The sequence below is a fragment of the Cnephaeus nilssonii genome (assembly GCF_951640355.1).
Source record: "Cnephaeus nilssonii genome assembly, chromosome: 10".
NCBI classification, from domain to species: Eukaryota; Metazoa; Chordata; class Mammalia; order Chiroptera; family Vespertilionidae; genus Cnephaeus; species Cnephaeus nilssonii.
This window is the reverse complement of record NC_137081.1, coordinates 64,576,461-64,601,608: the sequence shown is the minus strand read 5'-3', so window position 1 is coordinate 64,601,608 and position 25,148 is coordinate 64,576,461. Positions and strand designations below refer to the sequence as shown.

Genomic DNA, 25,148 nt, shown 5'->3' with positions numbered 1-25,148 from the left:
ACACCTCCCTTTGTCCAAACTCATTAAAGAAAGTAAAAAAGAATAATTTCAATATCTGCTTTTACATTTAAAATAAATGAGACCATATGTATAAACTCAAATTTATGATATTTTCTCATGTTTCTCTTTTAGATGTTTATTGAGAATATCAGTTTCTGCACGTGGGCAGTAGATATTGAAGGTTATATGGTTTACAGAAAACATCTTTAAAAGATAGACACTCAAGGTAAGTAATAACTTTAGTCTCATAAATAATCTCATTTAAATGGTTAAGGTTGCCAGATTGTAATTTGACTTGCTAAACTTGCTTACTTTTTATTGCTGGCCCTGTCTAAATGACCTGACAACCACTTTCATTTGTATTCAGAAACATATTTTTATGCCCTAACACCATCTTGACAGGAAGTATCAGATTTTATTTACTACAGGCAGTTGATAAAATTGGTACATTATTATGGAAGAGAGCAAATCCATTAAGAAGAATGAAGAAGTAGCTTCTATCAACTGTGTGAGCACAACTCAGTCCATAGAGTTTTACTTGAAAAATAATTAAACAAGAATTACTATTCACTGGACTATTTAAAATATATTCATTAATCTGTTCTTTAACCATATTAAGAACTTGTTCTTTAACCCTCCAAAAACCCTGTCATAGTTTCAAATATAGTATTGCCTCTGAATACCAAATCTCTTGTCACTATTTCTTGTGTCCCCAAAGATTATTCTTGAACTAGCATATCCTTTTACTTAGCATGTTCTGTTCATGCCTTCAGTGATAACATGCTTGCATTACTAAGCAAATTTTTATATACATTTTGGTAAATTTTTGAGTGAGATATGAAGGGTACAAAATATAAATAATGGTGCATGTCAGATGGGCACAATGGAACCTTGGAGAGTACGTGGCCTGTAAATGGGGCACCTCTGTTCAGCTCTATAATTCTTTCTCAGTGGAAATAAGAGACCAGTCAAATCATATTTTTTATGATTTTTTCGAAAGAAACCAGAAATACAGATTTTGAAAAGTTCTAATTTTTCAATATCAGCATAACATTTGGCAGTGAAAAATACACTTTGGCTACTGTGTGAGCCAAATAAAACAGTTTATAGCCTTTGTTAGGGGAATTTTTTTTCCTTTCTTCTGTTTCTTTATTCTTTTAGAATGCAAGTACTTAGAATCTATTTTTTCTCCTTAATTTGTAGTTAGCAGCTTAGTGATTTTGCTAGTTTTCTGTGATGACTATTATTGTCAGAAATGACTTCTCTTGAAAATATAAATGATATAAATATTACTTATTTTTAATTCATTTGTACAGTTATATATGGTGAGTTGGTTACTTGGGACAGCTATTCAATGTTTCCTGAATTATAATAATTACACAGTTATTTTTATAGTTTCTTCATCTCCACAGTCTAAAATGGAGCCTTCTGATTTGGAAAAGAAAATGGAATCTTTTTTTTTTTTTTCTTTAATGGACCTTTTGCATAGAGAACAGAGTAAATCATTCTCCTCAGTCCATGATACACTGTCATCACTGGTCTATACAAAGCACTTAGTTATATTTTTTTATTTATTTTCTTTTTTTATAAAAACATGTTTTTATTGATTTTAGAGAGAGAGGAAGGGAGAAGGATATATAGAGAGAAACATTGAAAAGAAAGAAACATTGATCTGCTACCTCCTGCATGCCCCCTACTGGGGATTGAGCCTGCAACCCAAGCATGTTCCCTGACCTAGATAGAATAGGTCACCTCTTGGTTCATGGGTTGATGCTCAACCACTGAACCACACCAGCCAGGCCTAATGTAACTTGTTTTTAGGGTCTTTTAGGATCTTTAAAATATATGAAGCAAAAAACAATAGAGTTGCAAGGAGAAAAAGACAAATCCACAGTTATAATTAGATATTTCAACTTTTCTTTCTCAACAATTGTTCAAAAATGTAGACAGAAATCAGTTAGTAAACAAACCTTGAACAACTGTAAAATCTACCCTTACCCAATTGCCATTTATAGAACATATATTCAGTAACAGCAGAATATACATTCTTTACCACTATGAGAACATTCTCCACGATAGACCATATGCTGGGCATAACACAACCAGTAATTTTAAAAGATTGAAGTCATCCAGAGTAGGTTCTCTGTAGAAAACAGAATTAAGTATCAAACTAAAAACAAAATAATGTGGAAAAAAGTTCCAAATATTTGGTAATTAAGCACTATACTTCTAAATAACCTGTGAGTCAATTAGAAATCATAAGGGACATTGGAAAATATTGTAAATTGAATGATAATACACAACATATCAAAATTTGTGGAATATATGTTAAGCAGTGCTAAGAGAGGAATTATTTCAAGAGAAGGAAAAGCAAATCCATTAGTAACTAGAAACAAGGAAATAATATAAAAGCAGAAATCATATTTAGGAAATACCAAAAGATAGAGAAAATCAGTGAACGCAAAAGGTGGTTGTTTGAAAATATCAATAAAATTGATAAATCTCTTGCTAGGCTGACCAAGGACAGGAGAGAGAAAGAGAGAGAGAGAGAGAGAGAGAGAGAGAGAGAGAGAGAGAGAGAGAGAATGAATAAGAATGAATTGAAATAGCCAGTGAGGAGTCTTGAGGATGACAGCCTTTAACTTCTTGAATCACCTTATTGAAATATGGCCTGGCTGCAATCCCTTATCTCTAATGGACAGGTATCATTCTTGGATCTGTCTTCCTCTTTTATGGGATTCCCTTTTTCTCTTCCTGTTGCTTAAACCTTTTCTTAAGATTTTGCTCTCTCATTTTTGTGGAGCCAGTCCTCTGGGGAATTCTTTTTCTTTTTCTTTTTTTAATATATTTTATTGATTTTTTACAGAGAGGAAGAGAGAGGGATAGAGAGTTAGAAACATCGATGAGAGAGAAACATCGATCAGCTGCCTCTTGCACACCCCCTACTGGGGATGTGCCCGCAACCAAGGTACATGCCCTTGACCGGAATCGAACCTGGGACCCTTGAGTCCGCAGGCCGACGCTCTATCCACTGAGCCAAACCGGTTTCGGCTCTGGGGAATTCTTGAGAAAGGATGTGTAGGAAATAATTTTTCATTCTCTCTAACATTTCCGTGAACATTAGATCTTTTCACTTTGCCTTCATTTACGTTGCCTTAAGGTAATTAGGAATAGCTATTTAAAAATGTGTTTGCACCACCATTAAAAAATACTTTCTCTCTGCCTTATATAGTCCCTTTATTTGCATGAGGAAAACATTCTGAAAAAGTCTTTCATAAGGAAGAAAATTCAAGAAGACATTGCTATTAAAAGAATCAATCCCTTTAGATAAGCTTTATTACCCAGAATTGTGTTTAGCAAAAAAAAAAAAAAAAAAAAGTATTTATTTGTGTAGATTTCTTGTAAGTCACATTAAGATTCTTTTCGTCACTAATATTAGCAAGATTTAGTATCTAGAAAACTTGGTATTTCTTTTGAAATGCAATGAGGTAGACAGTCTGGTAACCTAAGTGGTCAATGGGACATCTGTGAGCTAGAGTAAGCCCTGGGTCCTATTGTTGTTTCATATAAATATGAATGGCTTTGCCTCATTGATCTGAAATAATTGGGATTACTTTACTGTGTCAAACAAAGGAGATTTTTTTTCCTGGGCCAAATGGTGTGTGTGTGTGAAAAAAATATAGATATGTATATATTTTATATATATAACATCTATACATATAAAAGCCAAGCGATTGGAACACCAGAACAACCAGAACAACTGGTTTCTTTGACATGTACTGTGGCCCTGATCAGCCCCCGCACCCTGATTGGTGGTGGGGCCGGCCGGCCAACTGCCCACAGCCCCTCCCCCTGGCCTGCCCAGACCTGATTGGGGCCAATCGGGACAGGCTGGCCAGATCCCACCCAAGCATTTATTCATGCACCGGGCCTCTGGTATTTTATATATAGCTTTTGAAGTACCTCCATCAACATTTACCAAACTTTAGAAATTAATAGTTATTACCTGAAAAAAATATGTGACATTATATTTGCCAAAACTGACCACAAACATATTTCTATTCTCACATGTTCTTCCAAAACCTTTTTACTTTGTCATCAGGAGGTGTAGTCTCTTTCCCTTCTCCATGAAATCTGGCTGCCTTGATGAGTAGTGGAAGTGACACTAGATATCTTCAGAAACTTAGTCATTAAAGATACAAGGGCTCTATGTGGATTTCTCTCTCTCTCTTGAGATGCTTGCCCTTAGAACTCAAACGCCCATATTGTGAGGAAGGCCAGGCCAAATGAGGAGGCTACCACCACACCAGGCTCGTGACTGAGCAATTTTCAGATAATTCCAGTCCAAGGCCTTCGAGCTGCCCCAGCTTGCACCAAGTAGAGCAGAGGCTAGCTATCTCTCCTGTACTGTGCCTAAACTTGTGAACAATATAAGTGGTGTTTGTTATGTAGCAATAAATAGCTGGTACCAAAAGGTTCTGTTTTAAAGTAAGTTTGGAAAATACTTACCGAACATCATAAGAAATTGCTCTCCTATGGGAAAGCCTTCAGTGGGCTAATATGTGATGCTCTCCAAGATGATCATAGTTGCTCTCCAAGATCATAGATAGGGTATATATTTTTCATAGAGCATCTCATGTGTCATCATTTGAGAATACTTCTCCAAAGTCATCATTTTAATGCCCATGTATTCTGTTAACAAACCATCATGCTCATCTTCATTCTTCTGTGCTTGAACATTTAGGTTATTTACAAGATTTAGCTATTACATGTGTTTTGGTAAAAAAAAAAAAAAAAACAAAAAAAAACTTGCTTTCTCTTTTAGTTATTTCCATAGACTCTATTCTTTGGAGTAGTATTACTATGGCATCTAAAATTTCTAATGACTGCCTACATTAACTTCTAAGAAATCAAAGCATTTTACATTACCATAATCAATAAAATGCTATATTTTTCTTCAAATACTTCATAGGTTTTAACATTTTTTTCTTTTTTTTAATTGCTAAAATGTAAAGTCGCAATACACAGTTGTTTAGGTTTGTCTTTCTTTAATTTATACCAAGAATGAACAACGCCAAATCTTTTCAATTGGCCTTTTTTTTTAATGTATTGTATCCTCCATGTTTAGCACTACATTTGCCTGGGTTCTCAAGGTCTCACAAAAACTACACCATTGAATACCTAGTTTTGTTTCTCAATGTCTCTTCTTGGCCTCCTCATCCATAAAATGAGGAACTGAATATTCCCTATCTTGAGTTGATCTCTTGCCCTTTGAGATAGCATGGAAGGGTTGGGACAGTATTATGCTAAGCGAAATAAGCTAGTCAGAGAAAGACAAGTATCACATGATCTCACTTATATGTGGAATCCAATGAACAAAATAAACTGATTAACAAAATAGATCCAGAGACATGGAAGCATGGAACAGACTGAGGAATCTCAGAAGGAAGGAAAAAGGGGGGGAGGTAAACAAAAACTTAAATGCATATATGCATTACCCATGGACACAAACTATAGTGTGTGAAAGCTTTGGGGTGAGGAGCCAATGCAGGGTAGAAGGGGTCAATGGAGGGAAAAAAGGGGATATCTTAACTGTAATACTTTGAACAATAAAGTAAGTTTTTTAAAAAGAAGTAAATAAAATATATATATATATATATATATATATATATATATATAATATCCTATCTAATAAAAGAGTAATATGCAAATTGACCATACCTCCACTACACCCACGAGCCATGCCCACCAGCCAATCAGGAACGAGTATGCAAATTAACCAATCCAAGATGGCTGCAGCCATGGAGCTAGCAGGAGGCTTGGATTTCCCCGGCAATGGAGGAAGCCAAGCTTTCTGCTCACCCTGGCTGGCCCTGAACTCCACTCAAGGCTACAAAGTTTCAATTATAGAAGATAAATAAATACCAACAAAAATGGCGGCAGCCACTGGAGATGGAGAGAGCAGGAGGCTTGGCTTTCTCCGGCGATGGAGGAAGCCAAGCTTTCCACCCGCCCTGGCCTGCCCTGGCCTCCGCGCAAGGCTACAAAGTTTCAATTATAGAAGATAAATAAATCCCAGATCCCTGGGCCTCCGCTTGGGTCGCCAGGGGGCGTGGCCAGCCTGCAAACCATCACAGGCCCCTCGCCCAGACCGCCCCATGCCCCAAGGGAACCCCCACTCTGATCTGAGACACCCTTCAGGGCAAACTAGCTGGCCCCCAGCCGTGCACCAGACCTCTTTTTTATCCTATCTAATAAAAGAGTAATATGCAAATTGACCGTCACTCCAACACACAAGATGGCTGCCCATGTGTGGATACAAGATGGCCGACACAAGATGGCCAGCAGGGGAGGACAGTTGGGATGGACCAGGTCTGCAAGGGAAGGCAGTTGGGGGCAATCAAGCCTGCAGGGGAGGGCAGTTAGGAGTGACCAGGCCAGCAGATGAGGGAAGTTGGGGGTGACAGGGCCTGCAGGGAAGGGCAGTTGGTGGGGACCCAGGCCTGCAGGGGCGAGCAGTTGGGGGAACCAGGCCTGCAGGAGAGGGCAGTTAGGGGTGACCAGGCCTTCAGGGGAGGGCAGTTAGGGACAAATAGGCTGGCAGAGGAGCAATTAGGCATCAATCAGGTTGGCAGGGGAGTGGTTAGGGGGTGATCAGGCTGGCAGGCAGAAGCGGTTAGGGGCAATCAGGAAGGCAGGCAGGCGAGCAGTTGGGAGCCAGCAGTTCTGGATTGTGAGAGGGATGTCTGACTGCTTGTTTAGGCCCGATCCCGGTAGGACATCCCTCGAAAGGTCCCAGATTGGAGAGAGTGCAGGCTGGGCTGAGGGACACACACCCCCGTGCATGAATTTCGTGCACCGTGCCTCTAGTGTGTGTGTGTGTGTGTGTGTGTGTGTGTGTGTGTGTGTGTGTGTGTGTATGGCTAATATACTAAGTGTCTGACCATCCAACCAGTCGCTATGACCCGCACTGACCACCATGGGGCAAATGCTCAACACAGGAGCTGCCGTGACACACACTGGCCATTTACAGAGAAAGGGCACTGCAGACTTGGCCCCCACACAGCAACACTCAGCTTCGCCTAAGTGGGACACAGGCCTCGCCACTACCCTGGAGCAACAGCCCACCAAATCGCAGCCGACACTGCTGAGACCCCATGGTGCAAAATGCGGTCCACAGCCGCCCAGCCGGGAAACGGTGGCTGTTGGTACTGGGTAATGACATCACATAGCAACGCCCGGCTTCCTCTCCACTAGCCTCCTTGGAGTTTCTTCAGCCCTGGAACACTACTTGCTTTATAGCCAAGTGAAAACATTTTACACTTTAACCAAATGTCTGTGAAGCGTTTTTCTGTGTCTCATCTCATTTGATCCTCAAAGAAGTTCTGGAGTAGGTAGATATGAGACTCAATTGAATCCTATTTTCTTTTCATTAGCCAGAAAATGGAGTTTTAGAAAGCTTAGAAACTTGATCCTACTGAAAAGAAGTAAGAAATGGTGGAACTTGAAAATGACTTCAGGTTTTCTCACTGCGCAGAATAGAGTCAAACACTGCTGCAGTTAAATATTTTTCCCTTTGTTCTCCCTGCGTGATCTATAATAATAATCTGCTTCATGTTGATTATTTACTGCTGTGTTGCTGACAATTACCTGAAAAAGAACTTGGGGTGCTTCACTGGGCTGGAAAAAGTTTAGCTAAATCAGAAAGCAGGTCTAATTAAGTGAGTTCATTCTATATCTATAAAAGTCTAAGTTGACTCGTCCATGCACGATACATATAAAGCTCTCGCTGTCACCAATCACATGCATGTGTTTAGATCTGTCATTGTCGATTGTGAATTTGGTTGACACTTCTATTATAGAGAAAGGGTGAATAGCAATATTAAAATATTCTAATTTCCTTTCAATGAGCACGAATTTGTGCACTGGGCCACTAGTAATAATGCACATAAAGCACTTGACTGAATGTTTTATATTTTATTTGAAACACTCAATGCTGAGTAAGTTTAGATTTTCTCATACAGAGAAGTTGTAGTTTCATGTTTTTGTCATTTCATCATATATATTTGACATAAGAACTTTATTATATTTATTTCATGATCATTTTCTTTTTTTAATCTTTTGATTTTGTTGTATACAGTTTTTTAAAGGTTTAAAATTTTTTCTACTGTTTAGTAGTAACATTACCTTTCAGCTACTGATGGAATTAATATGCTCTTCTATGACTTTATTTTCTTTCAAGAAAGCAGTATGCTATGAACTATATTAGATGCACGAATCATAATAAGACATGGTGCCTATCCTCAAGTAGCTTCTAATTTAGTCAGTAGCTTCTAATTTTATCAGTCACAGGTCTGCAGTAAGGAATATATATATGTGCATGAGTGTGTGTGTGTGTGCGCACATGCTCGTGCGAGCTCCCATGCATAGTTGTGTGTAAAGGTATTCATTTCAAGGAATTAGCTTTACAGTTGTAGTCTTTCAAGTATGAAATTTGTAGGGCAGGCTGGCAGACTGAAACTCAGGCTGGCACTGATGCTTCAACCCTGAGGCAGAATTTCTTCAGGAAAATCTCAGCTTTGCTCTTATTTTAGGCTTTTCAATTGTTTGGATGAGACTAACCCAGATTATGAAAGATAATCTTTTTTATTTAAAGTCAACAGAGTTTAGATGTTATCAGATGTTTAAAAAATTCTATGAAATACATTCACAGAAACACCTAAATTAGTGCTTAACTAAACTGTAATATAGCCTATCTAAGGTGAATCAGAAAACAAACCATTGCAAAGGCAAATAGTGGGACAGGCTTTTGATGGTGGTTTTCACATTAATACATTTCATCATTTCAATGCTTTTAATTGGGACATTAAGAGAAAAACATATAAAATAAGTGGACTACTATGTTAAAAGTGGAAAGGTTTGCCCTCGCTGGTTTAGCTCACGGGACAGTGTGTCAGCCTCTGGACTGAAGGGGCACATGTCTGGGTTGTGGGCTCTATCCCCAATAAGGGGTATGCAGGAGACAGCTGATGTTTCTGTCTCTCTCTCCCACTCCCTTCCTCTCTGAAATCAATACAAATATATTAAAAGTGAAAATGTTTATTATTAGTATAGATTCTATGGATTTCTTTATTGATACATTTTTCTATAACATTTCTGAGTATCTATTATACAAAAAAAAAAAATCAAGAAAAGATAATCATATACCGTATACTAAGTATGACTAAATGAGTTTGTTATCAGTGGAAGTGGAGTTCTTGGGGTGCTACAAGGAAAAGAATTTCCTGAGGCCCTCACGGGAGGATGAGGTTTCATGGAAAGCTTTATTGATGCTGTAAAGTTAAGGGGGTTCCCCTGCAAGGTCCCATTTCTATCCATCCCACCATGGAAAAAGACCAATCTTATCTTCAGCAGGGTCAGAATTAAGGCCACTGCCAGAACTTCTGTTCCATATTATAGTCCAGTCCAGCATCTGACTTCCTTAACTGGCATTCCCAGCTGCAATTCATTGCGTGTGGGGGCCAGGTGGCCGCTTAAGGGTACATGCTGTGAAGAGAGAATAGGGAGCCCACAGAGCAAGAGCGAACAAGAGAGCAAGAGCAAGGGAATTCTTTGTACGGGTATTTTAACTTTCCAAGATTTCTCATGCTTCTGATGGAGTCCTCCCCTTAGGCCAGTGGTCAGCAAACTGCGGCTCGCAAGCCACATGCGGCTCTTTGGCCCCTTGAGTGTGGCTCTTCCACAAAATACCATAGCCTGGGCGAGTCTATTTTGAAGAAGTGGCGTTAGAAGAAGTTAAAAAATTAAGAAATTAAAAAATTTGGCTCTCAAAAGAAATTTCAATCGTACTGTTGATATTTGGCTCTGTTGACTAATGAGTTTGCTGACCACTGCCCTAGGCAATCTTGTTCCTCATGCTAGACTGACAGACAACACCTTCCCTATGTCACTCCAACTTCACTGAGCATGCACCTATCTCCCCATTTTTTCGATCCCTTCCCCCAGGGACCAGCAAGGAATGAACCAGTGGTTCCCTGGGGGAGCATGAAGCTATAGCTTCCTTGTGAAGCTGCCCAGGTGACCATGCTTACCATGTCTGGCCTCCCCGTTGCTCTCTTCCTATTAATACTAATATCTAGCTAATTATGACCATAACAATTTGACTATTAAACAACTTGACTATTAAATATATCATGCCAACTAAATGGATTTTAAATAATCCAATATCTTGTGAGATTGTATATTTGTTTATCCTATGATTCTAAAATTCCTTAATATTTTGAACCTCCTCTTCTAGAATTGCCTTCTAAGCCTGAAATGCATTCTTACGACTACATTAATAGTTTCCTTACCTTCTTCAAACATTTGCTTAATGTCACCTCCTCAGTAAGGCCTATCTGACCATTCTGTTTTAAATTGCAACCCTCTTCTACCTTACCTTGATAGCTTTATTTCCCATACTATTAACTTTTCTAATGCATTATGTAATGTACATACTTACTGTGTAACTGCACTAGAAGCTAAATCATTAATGCAGGGATTTTGCATTAATGCAGACACTATCTCAAAGAGCTTATAGATATAAATCTCAATTTTTATAAAAATGTAACATGTGAGACAAGTGTAAATTAAACTTAAATTGTTTTCCAACAGAAATATAATCTGGTTTCAGCACAGAAGAAATGACTTGTTCTACATGTACTGATGAGCTTTGAAAATACTTAGCACATCATAAAGAAAATATTTAAAGGCATGAACTTCTAAAGAAGTCTTTAGATGTAAATAGTTTGCTGTCATATGCTTTGTTTTCCCTAATAGAGGCAATTTTTAAAAGCTTCTTTAAAACATTTTTTTATGTCACGTCCCTGCTCAAAATTTTTCAATGGATTTTGATCACATTTGGAGTAAAAGTACATGTCCTACCCTGACCTGGGAGATCTGAACCCTACTTAATCTATTTCTTATCACTCTCCTCCTCCTTCACTTTGCTCTAACCCCTCTGGCCTTCTTGGTGCTTATAAACAGACCAAGCTCATTTTAGCTCCTGGGCCTTTGCACTTGCCCATTCCTCCTAATCTTACCAGGAATGTGGTATGTCACAGATGGAAGCAAGCACAGCATTAATTGCCATGGCAAACAAAGAATTGTGTGTTATATCATTAGGCAAACTTAAAAAATACAAATTGGAAATCACTACCCCAAGCTTGGGGGGGAGATAAATATATATGTTAGAGGCCTGGTGCACGAAATTTGTTCACTGGTGGGGGTGTCCCTCAGCCCAGCCTGCACCCTCTACAATCTGGGACCCCTCGGTGGATCGGTTTAGGCTCGATCCCACAGGACAGTCAGACATCCCTCTCAAAATCTGGGACTGCTGGCTCCTAAACACTCGCCTGCCTGGCTGCCTGATTGCCCCTAACCACTCTGCCTGCCAGCCTGATCACCCCTTAATCGTTCCCCTGCCATCCTGATTGCATGAAGCCTCGTGCAAGAATGGGCCTTCCTCCCCTGGCTGCTGGCACCGCCTTCGCTCCAGCCCAGAACCGCCTTTCCACCTTCCCATGCTGCCCAGAGGCCCAGAGCGGCTGGGGCGGGGCCTGTGTATGCAAATTAACCCACCATCTTTGTTTCGTTAATTTGCATACTCACTCCTGATTGGCTGGTGGGTGTCGCGAAGATACGGTCAATTTGCATCTAACTCTTTTATTAGTGTAGATGGGAGACACGTTATAAGGAGGTTTGCTGGGTGACAACCCTATGCTTAGAATAACCCTCAATGATTTGGCTGCTGCCATTTAAATTCTCAATAGTGGAAAATACTGACATTTCCTTATGAATGCTTTGTTACTAGGCTTAAAGGACACAAGTTCAACAGGCTCTGAGAAGATGTATTTATCTAGAGCCAAATATAGTCTCTGTGTTTTAATACATAAGATTCTTTTGTTGACCACACGTAGGGACCACAGAGGGTTAATGCTCGACTTAAACAAGAAACTCAGGTTTGCCTTAGTTCATGGTGCTTACATCTCTGAGGCTCAGAGCTAGATTTAGGGTTTGGCTGCCAACTTCATGAAGTTGCCTTGGTTGAAAAAGCATCTTTGCTCTTCTTGGAACACTGTCCAGAACCAGAAAGGCCACATAGGAAATGGCCTTGGGAGATTTTATATATATATATATATATATATATATATATATATATATATATATATATATATATATATATGTCTATATCCTATCTAATAAAAGAGTAATATGCAGATTGCCCATCACTCCAACACACAAGATGGCTGCCCCCAAGTGGTCAAAGATCCTGCCCCCTTGTGGACACAAGATGGCCAGCAGAGGAGGACAGTTGGGAGGGACCAGGTGTGCAAGGGAGGGCAGTTGTGGGCGATCAGGCCTGCAGGGGAGGGCAGTTAGGGGTGACCAGGCCGGCAGATGAGGGAAGTTGGCGGTGACCGGGCCTGCAGGGAAAGGCAGTTGGGGGGGACCTGGATTGTGAGAGGGATGTCCGACTGCCCGTTTAGGCCAGATCCTACCGGGATCGAGCCTAAACGGGCAGTTGGACATTCCTCGAGGGGTCCCAGATTGGAGAGGGTGCAGGCTGGGCTGAGAAACACACCCCTCCGTGCCTGAGTTTCGTGCACCGGGTCTTTAGTATATATATATATACTAGACACCCGGTGCACGAAATTCGTGCACGGGGGTGTGTGTGTTCCTCAGCCCAGCCTGCACCCTCTCCAATCTAGGACCCCTAGAGGAATGTCCGAATGCCCATTGAGGCCTTGTGGGATCAGGCCTAAACAGGCAGTCGGACATCCCTCTCACAATCCAGGACTGCTGGCTCCCAACTGCTCACCTGCCTTCCTTCCTGATTGCCCCTAACCGCTTCTGCCTGCCAGCCTGATCACCCCCTAAACACTCCCCTGCCAGCCTGATTGATGCCTAACTGCTCCCCTGCCAGTCTGTTTGCCCCTAACTGCTCTCCCCTGCTGGCCTGGTCCCCCGCAACTGCTCTCTCCTGGAGGCCTGGTTGCCCCCAACTTCCCTCCTTTGCTGGTCTGGTCACCCCTAACTGCCCTCCCCTGCAGGCTTGATCGTCCCCAACTGCCCTCCCTTGCAGGCCTGGTCCCTCCCAACTGCCCTCCCCTGCTGGCCATCTTGTGGTGACCATATTCCGTCCACATGGGGGCAACCATCTTTGACTACATGGGGGTAGCCATCTTGTGTGTTGGAGTGATGGTCAATTTGCATATTACTCTTTTATTAGATAGGATTAGGAGCCCACCATGTGATTTCACACGGCACTGACCACCTACCTGCAGCCCTGCCTTGACACCCGAACCTGTCCACGCAGAGCTCCAGTGCCCCTGGCCCAGCTTCCAAACCCTCTGGCCTTCTCTGGCTGCTTCAAGTCCCATCCTCAGTTCCTCAAGTCACCTCAGGCTGGTCCTGCCTTCTCTGGGCACCTCCCCACTTCCACCCCATCTCTGGAGCAACATGGCAGCTCCGCCCCATCATGGCGCTGGAGGAGAGCATGGAAGCCTCCTGCCTGCTGTGCTAGCTCCTTCCCCTGGCAGGTGGGCCGCGGGGCACTCAGAGTGTGAGCAGTGGGTGGCAATGGTCTGGTGAGGGGTGCACTATGGGCTCTCACCCCTGCCCTCCCTGGCACGGGATGGTCCCGCCTCCTCTAGTTGCCTCCCCACTTCCACCCTATCTCCAGAACAACATCCCAGCTAATATGCTAATGACCTTGTCATTACCTGTTACGGCATCCCAACCATTAGCATATTAGCTCTTTATTAGTGTGTGTGTTTGTATATATATATATATATATTTCAGAGAGGGAGAGAGATAGAAACATCAATGATGAGAGAGAATCATTGATCAGCTGCCTCCTTCACTCCTCCTACTGGGAATCGAACCTGCAACCCAGGTATGTGCCCTGACTAGAATTTTTTTTACATGCAATAAACATTAATATTTCAACTTTTCAAAACATTTTTTAATATTGGAAATATTTATTTATTCATTGATGTTTTTAAAAAATATATTTATGTGCCCAGCCCATTTGGGTCTGTGTTAAGAGCATCAGCCTGCAGACTGAAGGGTCAGCAGGTTCGATTCCAAGTTAAGAGCAGATACCTCAGCTGCAGGTTTGATCCCTGACCCCTGTTGGGGCCTGTGCAGGAGGCAACCAGTTGATGTGTATCTCTCACATCGATATATCTCTCTCTCTGCCCCTCCCCCTCCTCCCTCCCTTTTACTCTCTCTATAAAGATTAATGGAAAAAATGTCCTCAGATGAGGATTTTTTAAAAATCTTAAAAAGAAAACCAATAACATTTATGCACCAACTGTTTGCTGGGGAGTACTGTGGGAGCTGTCATAAGCAGTGAAGGACACAAAGTCCCTGCCTCATGGAGCTTACTTCTTATTGTGGGAGACAAACAGTAAGCATGTAAATAATTAAATAGTATAATTTCAAAAAGTGACATGGTCTATAAAGAAACATATAATACTAGAGGCCCGGTGCATGAAAATTCATGCACTGGAGGGGTGTCCCTCAGCCCAGCCTGCCCCCTCTCACAGTCCGGGAGCCCTCAGGGGCGGTAGGTGACCCGGTGATCAGGGTTAAGGCAGCGCCCCCATCATACATCTGCTGCTGCCACTGCCAACAGCGCAAGCCTCAGCCGGCCCTGGTTACCTGAGCCTCGGGCGGCCCTGGGCAGCTGGGCAGCCACCATCCGAGGCTTACCTGTACCTCGGGTGTTGGCTGGGCAACTGCCATTCGAGGCTTGCCTGCTCCTGGAGCTGGCCCTGGGCGGCTGGGGGGCTGAGGGGACTGAGGTACTCCAGAGGCAGGTGCATGGAGTGACCGGACCCGCCTGGGGGCGGGCCCAGCCGTGCTGTGCACCTGCCATCCTAGCGGGGCTGAGGGGACTGGATGCCGCCATCTTTTGGCTGAGGGGACTGGGCGGCACCATCTTTGAGGGATGTCAGTCAAAGGAGGGAACATTAGCATATTCCCTCCTTATTGGCTGTGGGTGCCACTATCTTTGTGAGGGCATGACAGTCAATTAGCATATTCCCTCTTTATTTGATAGGATAGTAAGTAGACAAGGGTAATGGAGAGCATGGGAGTGTTATTTTAGATAAGGTGGTTAGTGAAGACTTATCTGAGGAAATGATATTTAAGCAGAAACCTCCTAAATAGTGTAGGCGGGAGCTGTGTCTGAAGGAGGAGGGGTCCAGGCAGGAAAATGGAACAGCAATTGTAAAGGCTGCTGGGTCAGCAAGAATTATGTGTTTGAGGCATAGCCAGAAACTTAAATGTGGAGAAAGTATGGGTATGAGAAACTGCTATGGAGAAAGTGAGGAAAGCAGTGGTTTGAAATAAAGCTGAAGAGAGAGCAGGGCCAGATATGTAGGGCCTTAGAGGTCATATTGAGGAATTTAAAATTTAGGTTTTATTTTAACTGTGACAAGAAGCCGTTGATAGGTTTTGAACATAGGATTGATGTGATTTATGAAATTTAAAACATCTTCAGAAAATATATTCAATGATAACTTAGTATCTTGTTTGAAAAACAATCATTTAAAAGTCATAAAATAACAGATAATTTTTACTCCACATTTCTTAATAACTAGAAAAATCTAGAAATTAAATCAAAAGGCACTTAAAAATCTAAGAATTAATATTTAGTCGCTATAACAAAGAAGATGCTGATTTTTTTAATAGCCAGAGTGCTAACAATTTAATATGGAAAAGATAACTCGTTTGTATAAAAGACATAAAAATGCATTTTATCAAAAAAGAAATGCTAATGGCTAACAAATACAAGAGAACATTTCATTTCTCAACCTCTCCCTTGCTCTATGGGGACATATTTCTAGTGATCAATTGCTGCCTGTTACTGTGTTTTGCTATTCTCTTCACCATCTTTTCGTAGAGTGTCTTTGTTACCAGTGCTGTACTCTTTTCTTTGTTATTACTCATGCCTGGAAATAATACTTTTTACCTGGCTAGCTATTTTTAAGAGCTGTGAGTGTGTGTGTGTGTGTGTGTGTGTGTGTGTGAGTGTGTGTGTGTGTGTGTGTGTGTGTGAGTGTGTGTGTGTGTGTGTGTGAGTGAGTGTGTGTGAGTGTGTGTGTGTGTGTGTGTGTGTGTGAGTGTGTGTGTGTGTGTGTGTGTGTGTGAGTGTGTGTGTGTGTGTGTGTGTGTGAGTGAGTGTGTGTGAGTGTGTGTGTGTGTGTGTGTGTGTGTGTGTGTGTATTTATAGGGAGACTGAAGGTAAGGAGGGGTACAGAGTATTGTTCCAGGTTTGCCAGTCTTCACAAAGTTGTTTCTGTGCTGCCATAGACACAAAATGCTTCCTATAGAAGTTGCTTGTCTGTGTATTCTTTGTGTAACCTCCCTCCCCCACCTTTTTTACTTTCTAAATCTGAGTCTAGTAGGTTCTGCTGACAACTCAGCTCACCTCTGTACCCATACCTGTGATTACAAAAAAGGCCTATAGCAACTTAGGGTGTATTATATACCTTCGGGGCATATTTTTTGCCCTCATTTTCTGGGATTCACACTGTGGGCTCTTTTACAACTGCATTTCTCCGAGACTGCTTTTCTTCACTTACTCGCATGTAGCTCCTGCCAGGTTTCAGCTGCTTTTACTATTTTACAGTTTAGGGGTTATATCTGAATCCTAATATTACTACAAATATATTGTATGTGTCTTCCTTTGGAGGGAAAGACAACTGGACAGATGAAAGGACACAGGCAGAAAGAGAAGAGAAAAAAATAAATAAAGCAATCAGCTCTAGGAGCAAAATTCATGATCCAGAAAGCAAGAACTCTGGGAAAGACATAAAACAATGGAGAAGATAAATTATGAGTGGGCCAAACTTAGGAAAGAAGTATTTATTTCAAAGATGAAATTGGAAAGAGCTCAAGAAAGACTGGAAATTATGGAAAGGAACTTAAGGAATATAAAAGATAAAAATGAGAAAAATGAATGCAATAAACCAAAGAAAGAACAAAATAATTAGAAAATTTGTATGTATGTGTAAGGTATATAAATTGAGATAGAGATACTATAAAAACTTAAAATAATATAAAAGAATAAATATTTAAAGATGAAATTTAATAACTTTTTGATAATACAGGAGACCATTTGAATCCACATTTTAAAAGGACACTCCACGGGCCAAGGAAATTTGATTAGAATTGTCAATACTGAGACATATCCTCATGAAGTTACTGAATTTTTAAACATGAAGAAATAATGATTAACTTACACATAAGAGGGCGAAAATAGTCTTATCTCTGATTTATCCACATCAACATTTAGAGCCATCTGACAATGGACTAATATCATTTTGTATTTTAAATTCAGTAAAGCTGACTTCGGGCACAAAAACTTCAGACAGTTTTGAACTTAGAGAATATTGTTTCAGGTGTGCCCTTCTTAAAAAAAAAATCTTAGAAAATTACTGCCATTCAGATGAAAATAACTGGAAACACCATCGAAGGTTGAGCAGTGAACACTGAGAGGATTTAGTTGTTAAATAAGATGAAAACAAATGTGGGAATTAGAATTAAAGAACAAAATGTGAATACTGTATCTCTAAAAATAGAAATTATACACTACCTGAACCTATTTTCTCTCCTTTTCCCCAGATTTTTGTATTTGAAAGATTTTTTATATCTTCCTCTTTAATACTTACAAGTCAAAAACTGTCAATTAAAGTTGCAAATAATAAAAATAACAAGCAAAATTTAACAGGACTTAGAAAAACACTGAAAAATATTAACTGAAATATGATAAGGAAAGTAAGAGCAGGAAAGAGTAATAGAAATTATGCTAATATCATAATTGCTTATTGAAGTATGCTAATATGTCTTGAATACAGAAATTTAAAAAAATTATATAAATTACATAATATGATTTATGAATACAAAGTTGCACAGAGTTATAAACAGAGCTACTGGAACAAAGATACATACAGAGAAACTACATGTGGAGAAATATGAGATAAAACCTACTAGTAAAAAAAATCCAGAAAACAAGTTAAATTAATAATAGGATGAAGACACATTTTATTAGATGCCCACTGTCAAAATTATCATTTAACATTGTATTGAAAGGGATCAATCAACAGAAAAATTAATGTAAATGGGCTTAACTCATGTTATTTATTAAAAGTGAATTTCCAACTAAATCACAGAGCAAATGTCTATTCTCTGATATATGCAAAAAACAGAACTAAAGTGTTTTAGAAATGTTGAAAACTAAAGGGTAAAAATTAAGCCAGATAAAGGCAAGCAAAATACTTACATCAGAACAAAGGAATCATTCACCAAGATATATTCTAGAAATAGACCAGAAACATACATGTAAACCATAGACGTACTCAAAAAACACAAGATTTTTTTTCCTTCTGACTTTAGCATAGAAAATAACTTCAAAACAAAATCTAGTTATGGGCAAATAATGTTCAACAAAGGAGCCAAAAACACACAACGGAGAAAAGAAAGCTGCTTTAATAAATGGGCTGCGAAAAGAATGAAAATATATTACAGTTTGTCCCTATGACAAAAATTAACTCAAAATGGATCAAAGACCTAAATATAAGACCTGAAACAATAAATTACAGGGAAGAAAACATAGGTACTAAACTAATGGACCTTGGTCTTTGAGAGGATTTTATAAATTTGACCTCAGGGGCAAGGAAAGTAAAGACAAAATAAATGAATGAGACTACATCAAACTAAAAAGTTTCTGTACAGCAAAAGAAACTGCCAACAAAACAAAAAGGCAACCCACTGAATGGGTGAAGATATTTGCAAACAACAGCTCTGACAAGATGTTAATATCCAGAATATATAGAATTCACACAACTCAACACTAAATAAACAATTCAATTTAAAAAGGCCCTGGCCTGGTGGCTCAGTTAAGTGGAGCATTATCCCTTACACCAAAAGGTTGTGGGTTCAATCCCTGGTTGGGTTGTGTACAGGAGGCAACCAATCAATGTTTCTCTCTCCTTCCTCTCTAAAAATCAATTAAAACAAAACATATCCTCAGTTGAGAATTAAACAAAAAACAATTTTTTTTAATGGGAAGAGGACCTGAACAGACAATTCTCCCAGGAAGACAAATGGCCAATAGATATATGAAAAAATGCTCAACTTCACTAGCTATTAGGGAAATGCAAATCAAAACTACAATGAGATACCACGTCACACCTGTTGGAATGGCTGTTATCCACAAGACAAGTAATAGCAAGTGTTGGAGAGGTTGCGGAGAAAAAGGAACCCTCATTCACTACTGGTGGGAATGTGAACTGGTACAGCCACTATGGAAAACAGAATAGAAATTCCTCAAAAAATTAAGAATAGCGTTACCATATGACCCTGCAAACTGTCTTCTGGGTATCTACCTGAAAAATTGGAAACATCTATTTGAAAAGATACATGCACGCTTATGTTCATTGCAGCATTATTCATGGTGGCCAAGACATGGAAACAATCAAAGCATCAAGATATGGTACATATATACAATGAAATATTACTCAGCCATAATAAAAGATGAAATACTGCCATTTATGACAACATGGACAGATCTTGAAAATATGCTAGCAAAATCAATCACAAAGAAAAAATCAAGAACGATATGATCTCACTCATGTGGGATATAAAAGCGAAAGTAACAAATTAACAAACAAGAAAAACTAACAAAAACTCATAGATACAGACAGCAGTATGGTGGTTACCAGATAGAAAGGGGGTAGGGAAGCAGTAAAGGATAAAGGGAGTCAAAATATGGTGACAGAAGATGATTTGACATTGGTGGTGGGCACATAATGCAATACATAGGTGATGTTTCATAGAATTGTACATTTAAAACCTATATAATTTTATTAGCCAATGTAACTCCAATAGATTTAATTAAAAAGAAGAAAAAAAGAAAATCTAGAAACTATAAAAGAAAATATTAATAAACTTTACCACATTTTTTAAAAAACACAAGCAAAATAATAAAACTAAGTATAAATATTTTTTTAAATGTTTGCTATTCTTAGTAAAGAGGCATGACTATATATCCTAAAATATAATTTAAAAAATACAAAGTGGTAAGTTAAAATACTAATAATACTGTTGGGAAAATGACGAAAACATGAACATACTGTTCACAGAAAAAAGAAAGCAAATGGCTCTTAAGAATATGACAATTCTAACCTCACTGCTGATAAAGGAAACAGATTTAAGTCACAGTGAAACATTGTCACTATCAGAATTTCCCAGTATCCCAAAAGTGGATATAATAGTCTTGGGGAGACTGAAGGCATTATTTGACGTTCCTGGTAGAATTATACATTTGCTCTTATCATATGGAGGGTGAGTGGCAATATCTGTCAAAGTTAGAAAAAAAATTTCCCATTGATTTACTTAATTACTTCTTAGAATTTATTCACCTGTCTATTCCTTCATGAAATGAGATGATGTACAGAGTTATTCACTGCAATATTTAATAGCAAATGGACAAATTTGAATGTTCATGGTGGAACAAATTAAACAATGGGATATCCAGAAAGAAATACTAAGCAGTTGCTAATAACAAACAAGGAACCTTGTTATCTATATACTAGAGGCCGGTGCATGGATTCATAAACAGGTGGGGTCCCTCAGCCTGGCCTGTGCCCTCTCGCAATCCAGGACCCCTTGGGGGATGTTGGAGAGCCAGTTTCAGCCTGATCCCAGCAGTCCGACATCCCCCCAAGGGATGTAGCAGGACCGAAGTGGCAGGTAGCCAGGGAGGAGCCCCCACTGGGGCCAGGCTCAGCTCAACTGCCACTCATCCTGGTCCCACTGCACCTGCCAACGCCACCGCTAGGTAACGCTGGCGCGGAGGTGGGAGAGGTTCCCCGCTGCCACAGGTGTGCTTGCCAGCTGTGAGCCCGCTTCTGGCTAAGTGGTGCTCCCACTGGGGGAGTGCACTGACCACCAGGGGCACCTCCTGGTGGTCAGTGCACATCATAGCAATCAGTCGATTGGTTGTTCCGGTCGTACAGTTGTAATGGTCACTGAGGCTCTTATATATCTATAATAATAAAAGCTTAATGTGTAAACTGTCCAAATGGCCAAACAACGGAATAACCGTCCGGACGACCTTTTGGATGAAGCCAGGGCTGTGAGGGCTGAGGCAGCCAGGGGTACAAGGGTTGAGGCAGGCAGGGCTGCAAGAGCTGAGGCAGATGTGGGCCAAGGATGCTGAGGCTACGAAGGCCTACTCTTGAACGAATTTCATGCATCGGGCCTCTAGTATCAATATAAAAGGCTAATATGCGAAGTGTCCCTCCAACGTTCAACCAGTCGCTGTGCATGTCATGGCAGCTCCTACATTCAACCAGGGGGCAGACGTTCAATGTAGGAGCTGCCATGACATGCACTGACTATTTACAAAGAAACAGCACCACGGAACTGGCAACAACAAGGCAACACTTGACTTCCCCCAAGTGGAACACAGGCCCCGCCACCACCCCGGAGCAACAGCCTACCAAATCGCAGCCAACTCTGCCGAGACCCCATGGTGCAAAATGCGGTCCACAGCCCAGCCCAGCTCTAAATGGTGGCTATGGGTGCCGGGTAATGATGTCACGTAGCAATGCCCAGCTTTCTCTCCCTAGCCACCAGCCTCCTTGTAGTTTCTTCAGCCCAGGAACATGACTTGCTTTATAGCCAGGTGAAAACATTTTACACTTTAACCAAATGTCTGTGAAGCATTTTCCCGTGCCTCATCTCATTTGATCTTCACATAATTCCTGGAGTAGGTAGCTAGGAGACTCGGTAGAATCCTACTTTCTTTTTCTTAGCTCGAAAACGGAGATTTAGAAAGTTTAGAAACTTGTCCCGACTGAAAAGAAGTAAGAAATGGTGGAACTTGAAAATGACTTCAAGTTTTCTCACTGTGCAGAATAGAGTCAAACACTGCTGCAGTTAAATATTTACCCTTTGTTCTCCTTGCATGATCTACAATAATAATCTGCTTCATGTTGATATTTACTGCTGTGTTGCTGACAAGTACCTGAAAGAGAAGTTGGGGTGCTTCACTGGGCTGGAAAAACTTTAGCTAAATCAGAAAGCAGGTCTAATTAAGCAAGTTTATATACATAAAGCTCTCGCTGGCGCCATTCGCACGTGTGTATTTCGATCTGTCATTGTCGATTGTGAATTTGGTTGACACTTCTATTATAGAGAAATGGCAAATAGCGGTATTAAATATTTCTTCTAATTAATTTCCTTTCAATGTTCACAAATTTGTGCACTGGGCCTCTAGTTTCTAATAAAGAAAAATCTTTTAAAATTACAATGTACAAATGCAGAACGGTATGTATAGGTTGCTATCTTTGTGGTTCAAGGATAATGAGGAAAAACATGTTCATTTATATATGATTACTTATGCAAAAAAAATATCAAGTATATACAAAGAAATAATACAAATGCCATTATCTTATTGGAAGGAATAGGAGAAACTGGATAGATGGAGACAGGAGAGGGAAATTGAACCATAAAATTCTCTAAGCTTAAAACTTATTAAAATAAGTATGTATATTAACTTTTTAACTAAATGAATAAATTTTATTTCTTTATGATATATTGATTGAGGGCTACTTTGTACCAGGCACTACTTTGTTTCAGGTGCATGGGATCCATGACAAAAATTCCAATCCTTATGGAGCTTACATTCTAATGGTGGAAGACAGACAAAAATTAACCATTATAATACTTAATATCAGAAGATAAAAGTTCTGTAAAGAAAAACATTTTATAAAACAGAATAACTTGGATAGGCAGCATCATTGAGATTCGGAGGAAATGTTACAATTTATTAAATATGATTAGCAGGTAGGTCTCATCAGAAAAGAGCAAATTTAAATAAAAGCATGAATCCAGGGATTTAGTCATGTGGATGTCGAAGGAAAGAGTGTTCTAAGTAACATGTCACATCAGATGTTAAACAAAAGGGTAGTAGACAGTGTGGCTTGAGCAGAGCAAGAGAGATAGTGGTAGAGAGATGGGGTCAGAAAGATAAATGAGGTCCATTTGAGTTTGTCTTAGCAGAGGAATGACAATACCTGATAAATTTGTAAAAGCTTAAGCTGATGTTACTACAAACAGGCTGAGAGGGAGCAAAGGTAAAAAGCTGGGAGATAATGGTACCTTAGACCTGAGGAATGGCAGTGGAAGTAGTGAGAAAGAGTTGGAGTTTGGATGTAATTTGAAATTAAATCAACTGGATCCCAGAGAGACTGGATGTGGAATGTGAGGGAGAGAACACAAGGAAGAGGAAGTGTGAAAACATTATCTAGAAAAATGGGAGAATGAATGGACTAGGGAAATATACTATGACTGCCTGGGATCATGAAGAGCCCACTTGAGTGCTTCATGAATTTAAAAAGGAGACCAGTCAGTATGATTATGGGTTTTTCTGCAGCTACATTTAGTCTCATGATGTAGGCCTCATTTGATCTGAAGAAATAGATCTCTGTAGTATTATGAAAAGATGCCTCATAACAGGACATTATACATGGAGAAAATGTTCTCATTTGAATGATTTTTTTTAAAAGGAGATACATATATGCTTATTTTTATTTCTATTTATATAAAACTTAGATATATTCCCCAAGTTTTAGCTGCACATGGTTTTCATATGATCATTCTAGACAATAAATGTGTATCCAATGACCCTAGATAAACCATGCCTGTAAGACAGAAAGCATTTCAGAGTGCTTCCTTATTTATGTTCATGCACATGTAGGGTCCCCTAGTCCTAACCTGCCATCCAGGCCATATCCACTGCCCTGCAAAGCCTAGAACGCTCTGCGGACACTGCTGGCAGCCTGCTCCCCGCTTTTGATGGCAGAGGGTCCACTGGTGCCAGAGCGGACACCCACCTCCCCGCTTTCGATCGCGGGGGAGCTGAGTGTCCGCTGGTGCACCAGGCCTTTCAAAAGCCTCCCGCGGAGGCTTTTGGCCTGGTGCCGGAGCAGACAGACACCCAGCTCCCCCGCTTTCGCTTTCGATCACAGGGGAGCTGGGTGTCTGTCTGCTGGTGCCAGAGCAGACACCCAGCTCCCCGCTTTTGATGGTCCGCAGCGGGATGTGGGCTCGCTGCCCCAGAGGCCCCTTCTGTGCCGCAGCACAGCCATGGCGCAGACGCTGAGCTTGCGCCGCCTCTGGCATGGCGAAGGTACGATCAATTTGCATATTACTCTATTATTAGGTAGGATGTTCGATTTGGCTTATATTTTGCAGTTTTCAAAAATAAACATGGAACTTATTTTGAACTTAATACATTATATATAAATTGTTTATATTAATTGTATGTGTTCTGAGCATTTGTTTACTTAAAATGCTTAACAGTTTTAGAGGATAAGAACTTTATGAAATCATGAGACAAACACTTATGAAATAACAGAAGAATTAGATGGATTATCAGCCACATTGAACATCTCAGGAACACAGTTGGTAAGAGAACACAAAAAGCAGGGGTGGGGGGCAAAAGTGGCAAATGACAAAAGAGAAATGTCAAAGGATGAAACAAAAATATAAAAGATACAAATAAGTAATAACCTATAATGAAAAGCAAAGAGGGATTGTGGGAAACATCAGCAAGCAATGAAAGGCTTATGTTGTAGGCATTGAGTGAATACGCCACATGCCATCTGATAGAGCGTTTTCACTTGATCCACTATATGAAATCTCTTTATCTGAATTCTTGTAAAGCTGCTTCTGAGAAATATACACAAATCCAGAAACTACTCAATGATGAGACTTTTTACTAATGGGTCCTCAGTTACTACCTGTATTAAGTGAGAGAAAATATGTAATGTTCTCTAAGGATTTCACTTTGAACACTATGGCTGAGAACAAGATTATGTTTCATGCATAATGAAGCATGTGAACACATAAAAGAATACAATTTATCATTATAAGTATACTAGAGACCCGGTGCTCGGATTCATGCACATTGAAAGGAAATTAATTAGAAGAAATATTTTAATATCACTATTTGCCCTTTCTCTATAATAGAAGTGTCAACCAAATTCACGATCGACAATGACATATTGAAACACATATATGCGATT

At 40.1% G+C, this 25,148-nt stretch overlaps 1 protein-coding gene across 5 annotated transcripts in view; it reads left to right on the top strand.

Moving 5' to 3' along the window:
• The window catches only part of MBD5 (methyl-CpG binding domain protein 5), a 410,559-nt gene that overhangs the window by 132,569 nt on the left and 252,842 nt on the right, over positions 1–25,148 (top strand). For all 5 annotated transcript variants that reach the window (XR_013814139.1, XM_079783240.1, XM_079783243.1 and 2 more), the window contains exon 2: positions 133–226. The gene's annotated coding sequence lies outside the window, so the exon portion shown is untranslated. The remainder of the gene's footprint in view (positions 1–132; positions 227–25,148) is intronic.